Source organism: Engystomops pustulosus, chromosome 3, assembly GCF_040894005.1.
Source record: "Engystomops pustulosus chromosome 3, aEngPut4.maternal, whole genome shotgun sequence".
In the NCBI taxonomy this organism is placed as follows: domain Eukaryota; kingdom Metazoa; phylum Chordata; class Amphibia; order Anura; family Leptodactylidae; genus Engystomops; species Engystomops pustulosus.
Window position 1 is genome coordinate 150,145,503 of NC_092413.1, and position 19,180 is coordinate 150,164,682.

Below are 19,180 nucleotides of genomic sequence, written 5' to 3' on the forward strand. Positions count from 1 at the left end.
TGGCATGAGCCAGCCACTCCAGTACTCTGGGCCCCGGCTGTCTACAGCCACCAGTTTACTCTGGGTAGAAACACTGAAGAAAAGGCTAGGCCCCAGAGGGGGATGTTCCAGTTTCATCTGACAAACAGACCTACTGTTTTACAGGTTGATGCTCCAGCTGCATCGCGTTCCAGCGTAATCCTATCCAGCTACAGCCATAGCTGCCCCAGATGACATCCCAGCTGCTTCTGCATTTACCTCTGCAGTTCCAGTTTTCACCACCAGATGTCTTCAAGTGACAGGTCCAGCCACTTCTGTTTTCACCCAGGCTGATGATGTTCCTGCTCCAGCCCCAGCTGCGACAGACACGTCTCGACCGTGCCTGCAGTAACGGGTGTCTACAGCTGGCTGCTGCTACCAACACACCCCAGTCTACATGAACCACTCTTCAGCGTTCTGCCAATGACAATGTCCAGGCTGCTGTTGTTCCTGTGGAAGACCCTGTTGCTCTTAACTCCTTAAGGATGTAGCTAGTTTAAAGCTTAAAGGGGTTTTCCCATGTGGGCATTTACATTTAATTGAATTCATTTGCCATATGTAAACATTTCTTCAATTGGATGTTCCTGTGTGAAGATAATTTCTCATAAATGTAGTGATGTTGAAACGAGATGCCGTCCTCGGATACGACCACCTCTGCTGGAGTGATTGCACAAAGAAACATAAGGTTTTTGTATATGAAATGTATAGCAGTAACTGTATGTCCCACAGCCGTCCTGTGGTAATGATCACTGAAGCCAGGTGGTCAGACAGGGATCAATACTGCAGGTCTGGCCACTGCTGCCAAAATGTGAGGTCGTCGTATCAGAGGAAGCTATCTCGTTTCTAAGGGACAGAATGACTACATTTATGAGAAATTATCTTCACACATGAACATTTATTTTAATAACATCCAATTGAAGAAATGTTTACATATGGCACATGAATTAAATTAAATGTAAATGCTCAGATGGGAATACCCCTTTAAGGCTCAGCCCAATTTTTTGTATTCTGACGTGCGTCACTTTATATGGTTATAACTTTTGAACACTGCTACGTATCGAAACGATTCTGAGATTGTTTTTTCCTCACTTGTTGTACTTCATTTTAGTGGTAAATGTTGGATGATAAGTTTTGCATTTATTTACAAAAAAAAGAAAAAATGATGAATCTTTAGAAAAATTTGCCATTGTCGAAATTCGAAATTATTGCGTTTTCAGGCAGATCGATTTACCACCTAAATAACTTGCCGAATAACATTTCCCATATGTCTACTTTACATTTTCATAATTTTTGAAATGTCTGGATAATTTAATTTGATGTTACGCTGCTTACAAATCGAATAGCAGTTTTCCATATTTTCAGAATTTACTATTTTGGGGATAAATACCCTTTTTAATGAAATTTTACATATTTAGCATTAAAAAACCCCTATATAATCATTCCATTTTAAAATGTGCACCCCTCAAGCTATCAGAAACAGCTTTTAGGAAGATTGTTAGCCCCTTGAGATCTTCATAGTAATGAAATCAAAATGGAGGTGAAATTTAGAATGGTCAAATTGTGCCGGTTATACGTTCATTTAGCCCTAAAATTTACATATTTCCAAAAGGTAAAAAGAGAAAAACCACCATACACGAGTTCAGAGACCCCCCACATGTGGACGTTACTTGTTTTATGGGCGCACAGCGAGGCACAGAAGGGAATCGAGCACCCTGCAGCTGCCAGGATTTAAGTTTCCTCATTGGCCCCTTTTGTAGGCTATACAATTTTGGGGCCATGTGACGACATTTTTGCTGCGGGATGAGGTGCTTTTTCCAGCGTTACCATTTTGGGGTTGGTATCCCCTATTGTTGAAAATGTTGAAATTTTTTTTGAGGGAAGGAGTAGAAAAGAATCAATTCTGTACTGGATTTTTTCCTCTTTTTTTTTTTCGTGTTCACCGTATAGCCTAATAATCATGTTATCCTTATTCTATGGGTAAATGCGATTATGGGGATACCATACTTGAATATTTCTTCTTACGTTTTACTAAATATGCCAAATAAAACCCTAATGTGGGAAAAATCTATCATTTTTGCATTGCCTCCTTCCAAGTTTCATAACATATTCACTTTTTTGGCTACGGAGCTGGTTGATGGCTTGTTTTTTGCAAGAGATGTACTTTGCAACAGTATCATTCTGGAGTACATATGTTTTTTGATCACTTTTTATTGCATTGGGATTCAATAGGTAAAAATAATAATTTTTGTCAGGTTTTTAACTGTTTTTAACAGTTGGGTTGTTACGGACGTGGTGATACTATATATGTGGGGTTTGTGTTATGATTTAGACTTTTTTCAGCGTTATATGTCTCTTTATATGTTATGGGGCTTATGATAATACTCTGCAATACTGATGTATTGCAGGGTATAAGCAGTGTCAGTCTATGCACAAGCATAGGCTGACACTCTGCCTGTAAGATGACGTCATAGACGCCATCTTACTGGCAGTGAGTGCTGGGGACCAGATTGGACCCCAGCACTGCCATAGCAACGATCAACGGCCCCTCAAAAACGGCTCGAGGGTGCCGATCGTGGGAGAATGACCCCCCAAAGGCACGTTAAATGCTGCGGCCACGCTGACCGCGGCACTTAACGGGTTAAAAACCCCCGATCGGAGCTCACTCCGACCGCGGGTGTTTCACTGAGGTGTCGGCTGTCAGTCACAGCCGGCACCCCTTGTGTCCTGATCCCGGTTCGGCTCAGATCTTGAGCTGAACTGGCATCAGCTCAGCGTCCGATATATCAGACGCTGAGCCGCTGCCTCTTGATGTATCGGGGCTGATTGTAGCGCAGGAGATGAGCGGGCATGCAGGAGAGGAGCGGGGGCTGAAGTGGGGGCTGGAGCAGAGCGGGCTGGAGCAGGACCAACAGTCCGATCCAGTGAAGAACACATTACAGATGTTCCGAACATCTGCTAACTTATCGGAAGTCACGCGCACCGAACGGTGTTCTTCACAATAGTAAATGAAGAACATTATGTGTGAAGAACACATTGCAGATGTATGGAAACATCTGCAATGTATTCTTCATACATATTGTTCTTCATATACTATTGTGAAGAACACCATTCGGCGCGCGTCTTCCGATAAGTTAGCAGATGTTCGGAACATCTTCTTTCAATGTGTTTTTTCAGTGAAAACACCTGTAAACATCTGCAATGTGTTCTTCTTTAGTGTTCTTTCAATGTGTTCTTTCAGTGAAAAATTACTTCAATAGGGTTCCTTATTCGATACGAGCACTCGAGCATCGGGAAAAGTTCAACCCGAGTAACGAGCACTCGAGTATTTTAGTGCTCGCTCATCTCTAATAGTAACAAATACTATACATTAGAATGTTTAACCTTTGATAGGATTTGCAGCTATGTGGATAAGACTGTGTCAGACCTTCTTTCTGTACAGGCAGTCCCCAGGTTACATACAAGATAGGGTCTGTAGGTTTGTTCTTAAGTTGAATTTGTATGCAAGTCGGAACTGTATACTTTATCATTGTAACCCCCAGCCAAATGTTTTTTGGTCTCGGTGACAATTGGATTTTAAAAATATTGGATTGTCATTAGAACCAGGATTAACAATAAAGCTTTATTGTTGACACCAGTGATAACTGTTATAGCTGTTTATTGTACTCTAAGGCTAAAGTACAGTAAATTGCCAACATCCAGAGGTCCGTTTGTAACTAGGGGTCGTATGTAAGTCAGGTGTTCTTAAGTAGGGGACCGCCTGTATTTATGTCAGATCCTGACTACAGGCCTACTCCTCAAACCAAAGCTTTGTATTTGTGTGGCCTTTGTAAACCATGGGTCTTTAGGGGACCCAGGTCCAGTGTCACTACAAGGAAGAAGATGTGTCTCAGGCCACTGCCTCACACCCTGGGCAAGTCTGGAGACTGAGCCCCAGAGCAGAGGTCCACCATCCGGACTTGGCTCCATCTTTACCAGCCCAACCTGAAGTTACTACCAGGCTGCAAGCAATCTTTCCTGCAGACCAGCTATCCCCCGCCAGCTTTCCAGCCTGCTGATTTTGCTTCTAATGTTTGGTCGTTGCCTGCCGTTTGAAGTTGAATAAAGAACTGTAAGTTGATTTGCACAACATGTCTCCATGTGATCCCTGGATCAGGCTGCTTCACCATCACGGGCTCCCCATCCTCCATCAGCAGGAATCCCTCCATATAGGGATTCCTATATACACCTCAGGGGTTGCCCCAGGGAGAAACCTCCTTCATCAGCCTCTCCCTCTTCTTTTCTTGCACACACCGCCTGATGGAGACCTGCCAGGCTGTAGGTCCTCCGGTCCCAATACCAAGCACAGAGACCATAGTGTGCCCAAGGCTGCATAAGCCAGCTACTCCAGTATTCTGGGCTGTCTACAGCCACCGAAGAAAGGCTAGGCCCTGGTGGGGGATGTTCCAGTTTCATCTGACAAGAGCCCCTTCTTCTACATGTTTGGTTTGGTGGCTTGTGGCAAACATTAAATGAGACTTATGCATATCTTTGAGCAATGGCTTTCTTCTCGCCACTCTTCCATAAAGGGCAGATTTGTGCAGTATACAACTAATTCTTGTCCTATGGACTGACTCTCCCACCACAGCTGTAGATCTCTGCAGTTCATCTAGATTGTTTATGGGCCTCTTGGCTGCAACTCTGATCAGTCTTCTCCTTGTTTCAGATGAAAGTTTAGAGGGATGGCCGGGTCTTGGTAGAGTTGCAGTGGTCTGATACAATGGTCTAATACTCTTTCCATTTCAATATGTTCGCTTGCACCATGCTCCTTGGGATGATTAAAGTTTGTGAAATCATTTTGTATCCAAATATAGCTTTAAACTTCTACACACCAGGCAGGTCCGTGATACTGTTGTGGAGAAGTTTAAAGCTACAACAGTATCACGGACCTGCCTGGTGTGTAGAACCCTGAGACTATCACAGAGCAAGTGTATTTATACTGAGATTTGATTACACACAAGCGCATTATATTTATCATCATCCGTCATTTAGGATGACATTGAACTTCTGGAGGGAGTTTGCTGCACTAAAAGTAAAGGGGCCGAATATTACTACACGCCCCACTTTGCAGTTTATTATTTTTTACAAAAGTTTAAAATATCCAATAAATTTTGTTCCACTAGTCAATTGTGTCCCACATCTTTTTAGTCTTCACCAAAAAATTATAATTTTACATCTTTATGTTTGAAGCTTGAAATGTGGCAAAAGGTAGAAAATTTCATGGGGGACAAATACTTTTGAAAGGACCTGTATACATATGTGTGTATGTTTTTTACTTGATGTATCCCCTATGAGGTCACCAAAGACCCCTGAAAGCCAGAGACCCGGTTCTCCACATTTACCACAGGAGGCGGAGAAACTACATCGACATTGAAAAACGTTGCTGTAGACTTGAGCCCTAAACCAGTTCACGTCTTTTGTCAGTCGGATTAAGGTAGGTGGAGGCCCCTGTGCACAAAATCTGGTGGGGGCCCCCACTGAAAGCCCAGATAGTGGTACACATTACTATTCTATATTATTATTCTAAACTTTCTCTTATTTACATGTTAGCCTAGCTGTCACAGTGTCAGTTGTGTTAGACTAGCTACTGGTCTAGGAGGTACAAGGACAGTGACAGTAATACTAACTACTAGTCCTAGTCACTACACCAGTCGCATGAGTCACTGCTTCCCTGAGAGTTCTCTCTCCTCCTCTCACAGATCGGGATGAGTAATCTGTGAGGAAGTAAACCTAGGCCCCATGCACATTGCCGTTGTGGTGACTTACACCATGTTCCAAATTATTATGCAAATTGGATTTAAGTGTCGTAAAGATTAAATTTTTTGTTTTTCAATGAACCTCAAGCTGAAGGATCCTTCATGGACTTGCCGTGGTACATAGGCCCACAATTCAGCTACCCCTAACCAGTGCTCACAATCAGAAACATTTGCAGTGGGCCCAGACATACATGAAGACTAATTTTTCAAACAATACTAGGCGCCGTCCAAGGGAGAACAATGGCAGCGCCCGGCATGAAGTTAGTGAAGACAGAAGACGGGCGCCGAAGCCAGAAGAGGACCCGTGCAGACATCGGGGGAACAGCGCTGCAGGTCGGGGTCACCGGAGGGTGAGTATATAAGTTTATTATTTTCTTTTAATGCTGGGCTGGCTGTATACTACTGGGGACAGTGCTGTATACTACTGGGGGCAGTGCTGTATACTACTGGGGGCAGGGCTGTATACTACTGGGGGCATGGCTGTATACTACTGGGGGTAGGCTGTATACTACTGGGGGCAGGCTGTATACATACTGAGGGGGGTCTGTGACTAATGCATTTCCCACCCTCGGCTTATACTCGAGTCAATAGGTTTTCCCAGTTTTTGATGGTAAAATTGGGGGTCTCTGCTTATACTCTTATACTTATACTCGAGTACATTACTTTTAATGTGTACGCAGTTAATGTTCACTGTTAATTTTACATTGCGCTTCAACAAGCTTTACCTTTCTAAGCTTTTAGACATACTTGTATATTAACTTGATGCATATGACTTAATGCTTCCGGGCAAATAAGCTTGTCCAAATGTTTATTTTCTGTATTTGTGAAAATTATTGGAAAACAATAAAAAGATTTAAACAAAAAAAAAAAAAATTACCTTTATGAACAGTACAAGATTAAGGATATAGAGCAGGGGTCCCCAAACTTTTTACATAGGGGGCCGTTCACTGTCCCCCTCAAACAGTTGGAGGGCCGGACTAAAGTTTAAAAATAAATCGCGGTACATGTGACCGCATCCATAACACACTGTCCCCCCCCCCTCAATTAATTATTTAATATACAGTACTGCACCCCATTGTGAACTATTTTATATATTGGGCCAATTAATTATTAAATATACTGGGACCTCTCTCCATTAATTATTGAATATGCCTCCCTCCATTAATTACTAGACTACCCCTCATAATTAATTATTTCCTATTTCCCCACCATTAATTATTTCCTATGCTGCCCCTCCCCATTAATAATTTCCTATGCTTCCCCTCACCATTAATTATTTCCTATGACTCCCCCCACCATTAATTATTTCCTATGCTGCCCCCACCATTTATTATTTCCTATGGTGCCCCTCATAATGGTGCAGCTTTCCTATGGTGCCCGGTACTTACAGCTTACACCGACCATTCTAAATGGTAGGTTTCCTTTAATGATGAACTTCAAACATGCTCTTATATCCCATTTATATAGGAAAGCCAATCACATTCCTTAACTACATGAAACCATCCACCACAACTACTGCCCAGACCAGATCTCCCAGACAGTATAGGAGATCTGGACTACTACCTTTGACTGGCCCAGCGCTCTGCAGCTGAACTCCCCTTCATACTTTAAATACTCGTGTTTAAAGTATAACCGTCATTCTGAGCAAAAAAAAAAATAAAATACATAATTCTGCACCAGGTGTCCCTGGGAATTATTCCTAAAAGTATTTAGCCTCTCGGTCCTCATTTAGTACCTCTTTTGGCCCATAGCAACCAGGGTTTCCAGCTCTCAAAAAACTACAATCAGCAAGATGGAGGGGCGGAGCTTGCCTCCTGTCACCTCATCACAGGCACCCGCTGCTGACCAATGACACCAGATCTATCTATCTATCTTATCTATCTATCTATCTATCTATCTATCTATCTATCTATCTATCTATCTATCTATCTATGTGTCTATATCTATCTATATCCTATCCATATATCTATCTATCCATCTACCCCATATCTATCTGTGTATATCATATCTCTCATATCTATCTATGTCTATCTATCTATCTATCTATCTATCTAAGTAACACTCCAGGACAGCACATGAGGGCGCAGTACATGAGGGCACAGCACATGAGTTTCTGTCTGTGTGGATTATGTGTGTATACACAAGTGTAGGGAAAGCTGAGGGGAGATAAGTGTAGGTGTTTGGTCACTACATTAGTGATGGCTTCTCCCTGCACATGACTGAGTGCTGGGGCAGTGAGACATGAGGTAAGCAGCTGATTGAAGGGAGAGAGATGGGGGAGTGTCTCTCCCTCCGTAGTCTCAGCTTCTTTCGGAAGACGGGATGAGCTTAGCAACAGACATATGTGAGATTGCTGACATCTAGGGGAAGTCTGCAGAATACAAAAGAAAGGAGCAATATTCGGGTAACTAATCCAATTGCAAAAGTGCTTCAATTACCTGCCCTACAACATATCAAATGTTTTTTGAAATGACGGTTACACTTTAAGCAAAGGCTCCTAATTTTACCTAATTTTCTAATTATATAATTTAAAAATGGAAAAAGCTATTGACTTGAGTATAAGCCCTAGCGTAGGGAATAAGCCTTTACTCTAATAAGACGTCCACCAGCAGCCACACTTCAATAATGAAATGTCCACAGCAGAGCTCCCCTTTAATCAAAGGTTCCCAGCAGATGCCCCCTTTTTTTAAATTGTATTTTTATTGAAGGAATTTTTGTAATACAAAACATAAAATCCACAGTATGTATTTGGGTATGATTATACATGCAACATCTTAAGAAACTGTACCTGAAGATCATTTAAAATCACATACATTATGTCACATATATCACATATATATATACCACAAATTGGGAGCCGATGTAGTTAGTTTCCAATAGCATTGCTGTGATGTGGGTACAGGCATACTATTCATACCTGGAGGGAGACGAAACTTGCCTCCAATGCATAGCAATGAGACACCTAGCAGCAGAGAGGAGGTTTAGGACTAAGGTAAAGGTGTACTTCCTAAAAAAAAGTGGAGAAATATATTCAGCATATACCTTTTAGAGCATAGAGGGAAGTCCAGAGAAAGTACCTGCTGAAGGATTTGTTGTACGTCTACCCAGGTGGGTGCGAGAATGGGACAGTCCCAAAAATGTGAAAAGTAGAGGCATTAGGTCTGCCACACATCCAGCAGTTATTTGGCAAAGTAGGGGGAGTGTGGGGGAGTTGAGGAGTATGGTACCAGTGCATGAGCATTTTGTACTGAATTTCTCTGTTTATTACACGTTGCATTTTTTGGTGCACGCCTCCAGATCAGTGACCAGCAACCACCAGAAAGAGTTTCGCCTATATAAGTGCCCTGCTTAGACGTGTAAGGGTTCCTTGGAAATTGATCAGGAAAGGGGTCAGTCAAAATAGCATATAAAGAGGAGATGAGACCCGACTTGGAAGTAGAAAGCTTGCAGAGATGCTCGAAAGGGGTAGAGACAGAGGCCAGGGCTGACTGGTAGAGAGAGGTCACATTGTGTTTAATCTGATGGAATTGGAAGAGGGACAAAGGGGGGTAGATCGTGTTTAGTCTGGAGTTCCGGAAAGGGGATCAGCTTCCTTGTTCCAGGATCCACCAGGTCTGCAATGTGGAAAAAACCAGCATGGTGCCAGACTGCGGAACCAGCCACTGGCAGACTAACTAGTAGATTAGGATGAAACAAGAAAGAGGTCATCGCAGACCTGAGGGAGGCCAGGGGGAAACACTAACTATACAGAGTTAGCTATACAGGGCCCAGTAGGTCATGGGAGGGAGGGGCATAAGGAGCAGACCACAGAAAGGAATTGGGATGGGCCGGAGCAAGCCATTCTCCACTTCCATCCATTTGGATTATGCAGATAATGTAGATCAGGCTGGTATTCTATGAAGGTGAGTGACACAGTAGTAGAGCAAACTTATCTGAAAAAAATTACGTTAAAGTCTCCCCTCAGCTGAAAAATCAGCTGAGGGGAGCGGCCACCCGGGTCCAGATAGGAAGACACCTCAATGAAGGGACAGGAGTGTGAGAATAGTATGGCCACTCCCGCTCTTTTGTAATCCAAAGGAGCTGAATAGGTAAGAGGAAAGTGTCTGCACGCAAAATTGAAAGATTAGGAACTGTCAAAATGAGTTTCCTAAAGAAAAGCCACTTTTGCACGGAGAGTCTTAATCTCATTAGTAAGTCGTCTCTTGGCATTGGAGTTGAGGACTTTAACGTTTAAAGTAATGCACTTAACCATGGGGCATCTTTATAGAAGTGTTGTCGCTTATGTAGTGTAGGCTAGGCTGGGGCTTGGGAAGAAACCAGCATCTCTGGTGACTCACTTCGCCATACAGTGATGGATTGCTAAATTAGGGGGGGAAGGGGGGACCAAGGGTTCCCAGTCAGGTAGATCAGGGGATAGTAGGTCCAGGCATTCGCAGAATCCCCACAGGTCTTCCATTGTGCGGAGGGTGGCTGTCTTCCCATTCTTTCTGGCTGTAAGGGCAAAGGGGAATCCCGAGCGGTACAGGATGTGATTGTCCTCGAGCAGTTGAAGGAGAGCATGTAGTGCTCGCTTTTTCTGAAGGGTTATCCAAGAGAGGTCCAGGTATAGCTGGAAAGGCACACCATCACAATTAAAGTGCTTTAAGGTACAAGCTTTAGCCAGGTTTCCTTAAGTTTGTAGTCTTGTAGACAGCAGATGACATCCTTGGACCTTGCAATGGAGCCCTTAGGCTTCAGGGCTCTGTGAGCCCTAACAAACTTGATGTTGTGATTAGGCCATCATGTTGAAAATTGCTTCAAGGGTTACTTTGAGGTCCTCCTCCCCAGGTACCTCACGGAGACTAATGTTCTGCGACGGCCCCTATTGTCAAGGTCCTCCAGGTGCCTTTTGTGCTCCCTTGTGCTCCCTTAGAGCAAAAGATTGCTTCACCACAGTTTCCTGCACGCAAGCGATGTATTGGCAAGTGACATCAGGTTCCCCTTCTGCAGCGTCTACATGTTCCCCCAGTTGCTTAAGATCTTGCTGAGCCACAAAAATGCTGGCTTCACAGGTCTGTTTCTCCTCCAGTACCTTGTTATAAAAAGTCCTGCTTGGTAGGGAGTTGCATAAGTAAGGCATGCCACTGGGCATTGTCCTGTATAGCAGCTGGAGGTGTTGGACAGTTTAGAGAAGAAAAGTTCTCAGGGTGAGAGCTTGGAGCTTCTGCGGCAGATGACAATTGAGATAAAGCCTGCTGCAACGGGGGGGGAGGGGGGTGCGTTTTTGCGCAGCCCCTTGGAGGGGGATGGCGGAGGCCTTTGAGGTTTTGTTGGCATAGTTGAGAGGCCTACTGCTGGGGACAGTATATGTGCCCGGGTGGACTGCAGGGGCACCTAGTGAGGAGAGGTCTTGTGGGCAGGTAGACTGACCTGAAGCAACTGGAGAGTGGTAGGCCCAGGAGGAGGGAGAATGCCGATGCTGCTGGTTTGAGGCTGGAGGAACAGGGGTGCTGCACTGTCAGTAGAGGCGCTATCAGCACACTTGACTTCCCAGATGGCAGGAGAGTAGTCAGCCAGGCCTCAGGAGCTGCATCCGGCCTTAAGATGGCGGTCTCTCCTCACGTGGCTGCAGGGGCCTTGGAGAAGAGAGCAGGCAGCTTGGTACGCTCCTCTCACTCTGACGACTGTGAGGGAGTCCATATTATGTCCGGAGGGGGCCCAGATGGACGTGACCCCTGAGGAGACTGGGGTCCAGGCGGCACAATATCGGATCTGTGCTGGTGCGCAGGGGCCAAGATGGAAGCGGCCCGCGGGTCAGAGATGGCGGACCCCTGGCAGAGCGGTGGACAAAGAAGTCCAGAGCCGGTAAGGCGGCAAGTGGCCGACGGGATCCTCGGGATGGTTTCCCAATCGATTTCTTCCCAATGCAGGCCAGGATGTGTTCGATTTTGAGTGCCCGGGAGGCGCCCCCCAGACCCTCCTCATTCTTATTGAATTGTTTTTCTAAACTCAATTGAGGCTGTGGTCACACATGGAGGTTGTGCTGCGTTTACAAACAGAATGAAAGCGTATGGGGGCGAGTCTTGGCCCCGGTCAAATATACCTTTAAATGCAGGGTTGCCTCAGGTAGCACATACCCGGTGCCCTGAGGGGGACGGCAGATTGACCGAAGTATGGACCTGCCAAAAGCTGGCAAGTCTGTACTATGAGAAAAAAAATTGCCTCAGCACCTTTAAGACACAGATGCAAATTATGTACAGAGCGATGTAGCACTGACAGGTCAATATGCAGTGCTGTGTATAACACAGGCCAGTGTGTCTGCACTGAAGACGATATTTATATGATTACTATGGGGGCATGTATATGAAGGGAGCTGTAGATTATTAAACTATGAGTGAGCTATATATTAATAAACCTAGGAGGGCTATTTCTTCTTAAGGGGATCTGTATTTAAGTAAACGATGGTAGCTGTACATACTTTAACTATAATGTATGGGGTACTATATTATTTTATTTTGTTTTACATTGTTAATATTACTAATGTTAAAGGCCAAACTACATGTGTGTGATATTGTTGTCCATGTGACATTGCATTTTAAGTAGCTGTGAGATTTTATGGGGCACATTGTGGAGGGGGGTGGGTGTGATATTTGAATTTTCGCCTCAGGCAGCAAAAAAGCTAGAATCAGCTCTGTTTCCATGGATACACATGCGATCAGTAACCAGCACCCAGTGTCTTGCATTGTTTTAATGCAATGCACCAGGTTCTGGTTACCGATTGCATAGGTTTCCATAAGCGCCACGTGTGACCGCACCCTCAACTTTAATGTGAGCACACAGCCTAAGGTGCCACTTGCACTACCATATTGGCACCAACTAGCGCATGGGTTCTGATATTAGTGTACTCGGGAGAAATCAGGTATGAAACTTTGTGGAGCCTTTCTTCATTTAATCCATCATGAATGTTTAATTTTTCGTCCAAAATTAATGTACAGGCGGTCCCCTACTTAAGAACACTCGACTTGCATACGACCCATAGTTACAAACGGACCTCTGGATATTGGTAATTTATTGTACTTTAGTCTTAGGCTACAATAAGCAGCTGTAACAGTTATCAAATGTGTCTGTAATGAAGCTTTAGTGTTAATATTGATTCTTATGACAACCCAACATTTTTAAAATCCAATTGTCACAGAGACCAAAAAAGTTCTGGCTGGGATTACAATGATAAAATATACAGTTCCGACTTACATACAAATTCAACTTAAGAACAAACCTACAGACCCTATCTTGTATGTAACCCGGGGACTGCCTGTATTGTCCAAAAATATTACAATTTGTAGACGGCAACTCCATTTTGTTTTAAGCTTTATAAAACGCCTAAAGGGTTAACAAACTGCATACGTTGAGGTGTGTAGTTTCCATAATTTACTAGTCTTGCTATTATTTAGGCCTCTCACAGTCATATGACTGTCTGCTTCAAAAGTAGAGAATTTAGAATTTCAAGTTTTTTTTCATAACTAAAAGATGCTATTCAAATTTTTAAACTAATTTGAAGTAAGTGGGGGACATGTATTATCGTATCTGCGCCTAAAAAATGCCGGGATCTTTGGGTTTTTTTGGGCGCAGAATTGTTGCGGATCATTTATAATGAGTTGCGCCAGAAAGAACAGATGTTTCCAACTATCCCGACTCCTCCGTCTTTTTTTGGCGCAAGTGGGAATGGCCTAACTTTTCCACATTATCTGTCACATTTATGTGTATTTTGTCTGCATTTTTAGGTGCAATTTTTGGCGCACAATAGACCAGAAAAAAATGGTCAGAGAGCAAAATTAAGGCGCAGTCCATGTAAGATTTTGGCGCACATCTCATTTTTATGGCCCACGACTGATTAGTTCCTTCTACCCATTAATTACTTACAGTCGTTTTAATACATCGGGCTGTGCTTTCAGGAGACTGATATCCAATGCCGACAATCGTGCTTGCGCCAGTATTAGTAAATCCCCCCCAATGTGTCATGAAAACAATCACAAAATCCCCTGGTTATCTTATAGCGTTCCAAAGCTGTAACCATTTAGTGACACAGGGCAGATTTGAAAAATGGGACCGCGTCCTAGAGGGGAAAATAGACTGGGGGTTAAAGAAGAGCGGCCACAGCTCCTGACACTTATGTTTTAGGAACTTCTCAGGCCTGATGTATTTTTATCATAACTCTTCTGAATTCTCATGTTTTAGGGACCACAAGTATCTCCTACAGATATGTCAGACGTCTTAATCCGGAGAAGTGAGCACAGAATGGTGACTGTCGCTTTGGAGTGTGACACAGCAGTGACACTATGGCCATTGTCATGTGTGCACAGCTGCTGACAACACCACAGGCTTCTGTCTGTCTCTAAGGAGAGAACCAGAACTACCACTTTAACGGCAGAGCCGGTCACTTCCTACTAGCACAGATCACAAGGGCGGCTGGGAGGTGTCACCACATCATCTGCCTGCAGTCACAGAGTTCCTCCACACACTGGTAAGACTCTCCTTTATAGCATATACACTGGGGGGCAATACAGGAGGTGCATATAACATGTATGACCTGGGCTGGATGTAGTCATAGCCCAGCGTCCTGTTCTGTGGAAGTAAGAGAAGTCAGAAAACAACTTCATGATGCCCCACCCTCCTCCAGCACAGCCATCTAGCTATACTACTACAGCTTCACCCAGTGCCCTGACCCTCCGCCAGCTGCTGGAACAGTCGAGTGTGACCTCTGACTTGTAGGGATCCTGTATGTAACTATGTCTTACCAGATGATATATGTACATGTATGATGTAATACAGTCCTTCCACACATGCTGCTAAGATAAAATGTATAGAAGTGCTGTCAGTCCTGTGACAGAATAATACTACTACTCATGGCTAATGCTGTAGTCACCACCTTGATCCTATGCCTTATACTGGCACGGAGTGGCCTGTCATACTGTGGTGAAGAGTCTGGAAATCTGGCATTGTTTACAAGCAGCCTAGGTATGTCGGTATTCACATTTGTCTTTGCACTTGGTAACTGCATTCAAAACTAATTGAGAAATATTAGAGTAAATATATAAAAACATATACTGTATATGTATATACTGTACAAATAAAATAAGATATTACAGTACTAACATGATTAGATGAAACAATAGGAGTGAGGGCCCTGCTCACAATTGCTTACAATCTATAAATATTGACACTGGAGCTAGATGGGTAAAAATTGTAGCAAGTGTGAGCCCTCTCCGTACAGACGGGTATTGGATGCTTAATGCAGAAAATACACAGTGTTAAAACCTGCAAGTGTTGCTGGTACCAGGTGTTAAAATTTGCATGCCGCCAACAGTTTTGCATGGATGTTGCCATCTTGGCTATGATGGTCATTCCCCAAAAATGCAATTTACCGTTTTACTCTAGTATGGTAGTATATGGAAGGATGGATAAGATCCCTTTGTGATAAAGTACCCTAGGGGGGGCTAAAAAATAGACAATACAAATCAACCTGGTTTCCCTATAACTGAAATAAAATCATAAACATATTAGGTATCACCATGTCCCTAAAGTCCCACTCTTTCAATATATAAATATGGCTGTTCCAGACGGTAAACCCTGAGTCTGAAATACCAATTTTTTATCATTTTGCAGCTCATAAAAATTTATATAAAAAGTGATGAAAATATTGTACAGTCCCACAAATGGCAACAATGTAAACGTCATCACCACCTGCAAAAAATTACATCTTCGGCTACATTCACACGAACGTATGGGGGACAAATATACGGTCGACGTATATATGGCATTTATACGTCCCCCATAAACTTCTATGGGCTCACTGCCCTCTACGGGAGATGTATGGTGCAGCACAAGTGCGGAACTGTACCGCTCTGTAGCCCGTAGAAAAATAGGACTTGCCCTATCTTTCTACGTAATACGGCGCCGAGCGCTGTATATTCCCAGGAGAGGGACTGGGGTGAGTTGCGTTTATCCCCTGCTCCTCCCCGCAGTGCCGATGTATGCCTGCCATACTAAGGTATGGCGGGCGTACATTATGTAAATGTAGCCTTACACAGCTCCATAAGCTAAGTATGAAAAAGGTATTAGTGTCAGAATCTGGCAAAACGACAAAATCTCATTTTTAAAACATTATAAAACCTATGTCAATTTAGAATAACATAACTCCACCGACCCAAAGAATAAAGTGAAGGTGTAATTTAGAGTGCACTGTAAGAAGTCATAAAAACAGAGTTTACAAGAAATGTGGAATAAAATACCCACAGGACTTGGCTCATGGTTTTAACCAGAGCAGAAAAATATTTGACTTTGGCTGCATTTGGTTATTTATTTCGACCGTGTGGCTCTGGCTCTATTAGATTCTAGCTACCAGTCTTTTGGTCTGAATGGATAGTCCTGTCGCAGACCTCAAATCTGTGCTGGCCCCCCTAAAAGCAATTCATATCAGCCCCCCTCTCCCTAGAGAACACATAAAGGGCAATTTATCACATTTTTTAAAATCTTTTTTGCTCTTCTCTTTGTAAATTTTTGGGTGTATTTGAACTTTTCCACCCGGCCAATAAAGTTTGCCACAACCTAGTGATCCGTCTGTTTTATCTTTGTGATGCAAAAGTTGATGTTCAAAGAGGTTGCTATTTTTTTCTGCAATGGTTGCAAAGAAACCTACAGACTCAGATACAAGATTCATCACCCCATGGCTGAAATGCCGGCTTTTTCAAAATATAAAAATAATTACTCCATACAATGAACGAAAAAAACATCCAAATATCCAAATATGTTACGTTCATATTTGTTATTTTTGGACACTCTCAGCATGTATGCCCGCAATGCTCCAGATGTACACACTGAATATGTCCATAGACATATTGGGGCTTATTTGTCTTGGTGCGCCAAGCTATGATGTTCCCCCCACCCCTGCTACTTGGCAGATATATCAGCAGGCTCCGGCCCTGTTTGGCATAGCATAGCGCAGGATAAAGTTAATGAACAGGTGCGGGGGAAAGGACATCACTGGGGGAACACCCCATTTATTGGCAGCACCCAATCGCCGGCTGCTGCCAATGTCCACTCGCATTGTGTACAGGTCAGCGGTCAGAGCAGTAGCCACATCATCAGGGAAATTCCATGAACTGTCCATATTGTACAGATTGTCTGTAACAGATTTCTTTACTTTGCAATTCTGGTAAGAGACTCTGCGGCAGATTTACTTACCCGGTCCTGTCGCAATCCCCGCTGTGCGTTTTCCGACAAGGATTTGGGTCTGCCGTGTTTCACTAAGGTCGTGCGTCCAATTTCCTTCATATGTCACTTCCCCCCTGAGGTCCGCCGGAGTTCACCTTCTTCTTCCTGGTGCATGTAAGTGCTTGATCTTGTGACTCAATTTTGTTTTTCAATTCCACGGTTTGTCCAAATCAGTCGGGTTGTTCGATGCTACGCCCCCCGATTTCTGTCGCATGCAAGCCAGCACCGTTGTGCCACAATCCGATCGCATGCGGCAAAAACCTGGAGCAATTGGGCGCGAAAAGGAAATATTCGGGAAACCCGACAGTATCGCGGGTTCCCCTTTGTATCCAGCAATAAATTCTGAGTGAGGACATGTTTAAGTTTGTCTTTTACAAATTTCCAATTAACTGCCAATATCAACACATTTGCCAGTACATGGCATGGAATAATAAGTAACGTCGCTGACAAGTAAAATTTCTTACACAGCTCTGTACACGGAGAAATGAAAAAGTTATGGATTTTTGAAGGCCCATGCGTCATTAAGGGGATAAAAAAGGGCAAAAAATTGTTGTTGTATTTCCTAAATTTATTAGCTTCTTGGGTATGGACAAACTTTTAGCCCCTTCAGGTGGGTTATGAAATGACCTTTCTAGAATCCCCACTGTCGTGTGAAATCTCACCTGTTTACCTGTTACGCAAGTGAAAATGAGCAGAGAATAGTCATGTTTGCCATACATGAGTCAAGTTTAGAGACTACAGGGGGATTGTCTCTTCAGATGCCCCTTTCTTTGGCTCCAACTAAAAATATGCTTTTGGTGTCATATTAAAGATAAGTATCTCACCTTTTACATTGCATCAAAACCAGATACACAGTTAAATTCATAGATGTTAATGAAAGCTACAAATAAACATCCATTTCCCCTGTATCTTTAACTATCTGTACCTCTGGTTCTGTAGCTCATAAGAGCACATATATCATAAGTCTGAATTTTTCCATCTGTTTTTTTTTTTAACTTTTCTGCTGTTCAGATGTATCTTAGAGGGTTTTCCTTGCATTTGGTCTTTAGTGAATTTGAGATTTAAAAAAAAAAAGTTGCAACTTTCACAAATGAGTTCAGGTCATAACTCAGGAACACTTCAGAAAACTAAACAATGGTGAACTTTGACTGCCTTAGGTGCAAAAAAGTCACATATGAGCACATGCACCATGAAAAGTCACAAAAAAATTAAGAAAAAAGCTAGCAAACAGTCTGATACATGTGCCCCATAAAACCACAAGCCTGATTTGATTTAAAGATGAGATTATCTTTAATACTATAAATAACTCATGTTTATAGGTACTATAGCACAAAATAAAGGAGCATCTGAAGTGACGCTGCCCATGCAGCCACTAAACTTGACTCATCTCACGAAAATATGACTCTTCTCTGCTCTTTTTACATGACTTTGGAGGAGATTTTTTTTATAGGTGAAAGGGTGAGATTTCACATAAAAAGGACATTATAGAAATGACATTTCATACCGTACCTGAGGGGACTGATAGTTTAGAGCCCCTCTAAAAGGGTTTTTTCAGGGGGTGAAAAAAAGGGCAGTTCCATAAACAGCTCTACACCTGACCGTGGGTAGTGCAACTAAGTTCCATTCCATTTATACCACAGAGCTGCAATGACAGCACAAAGCATGGTCAGAAGTCGTACTTCTTTGGATGAAAGAAGAAATGTTTTTCAATCATCATGCAACCACTTTAGATATTCTCCTAGCTGCCAGTTGTAAATAGATCATTTGAAGGATTGTTCCAAACGAAATCATTTTGCGTACAATCCATTGCATCTGTAGTAGGAGCATTCTGTTTCTTCTTACTGGAAAATTGTCACATCTTGGCATTCCCATATTTTGAGCAACATTTGGCTTTATGTTTACTGTATAAAAGAAATGAAAAACAAATGGGTATATATATACAGAGCTTTATTTTGAAAATATTTTTGGGTCCCCGTGAATGCAAATACCATTTTAATAGACATAAGTGCATGGGAGCCCTACAGTAATCTTCACCTCTAAAAATAACAGTGTATTCTATTTAGCATCTGTATTATAGATACTAAGTTTAATAGCTGCAGGCATGTGTCATGTTTTGTAGA

The 19,180-nt window shown here is 42.9% G+C and overlaps 1 protein-coding gene across 2 annotated transcripts in view; it reads left to right on the plus strand.

Annotated features, from left to right (window-relative positions):
• Positions 1 to 14,155: 14,155 nt before the first annotated feature.
• Positions 14,156 to 19,180, plus strand: part of TPRG1 (tumor protein p63 regulated 1) — a 54,279-nt gene continuing 49,254 nt past the window's right edge. Inside the window, exon 1 of one of the 2 annotated variants that reach the window (XM_072142556.1) lies at positions 14,156 to 14,310. The gene's annotated coding sequence lies outside the window, so the exon portion shown is untranslated. Of the gene's footprint in view, positions 14,311 to 14,780; positions 14,805 to 19,180 lie in introns of those variants that run through there. The other variant, XM_072142557.1, reaches the window with a different exon arrangement.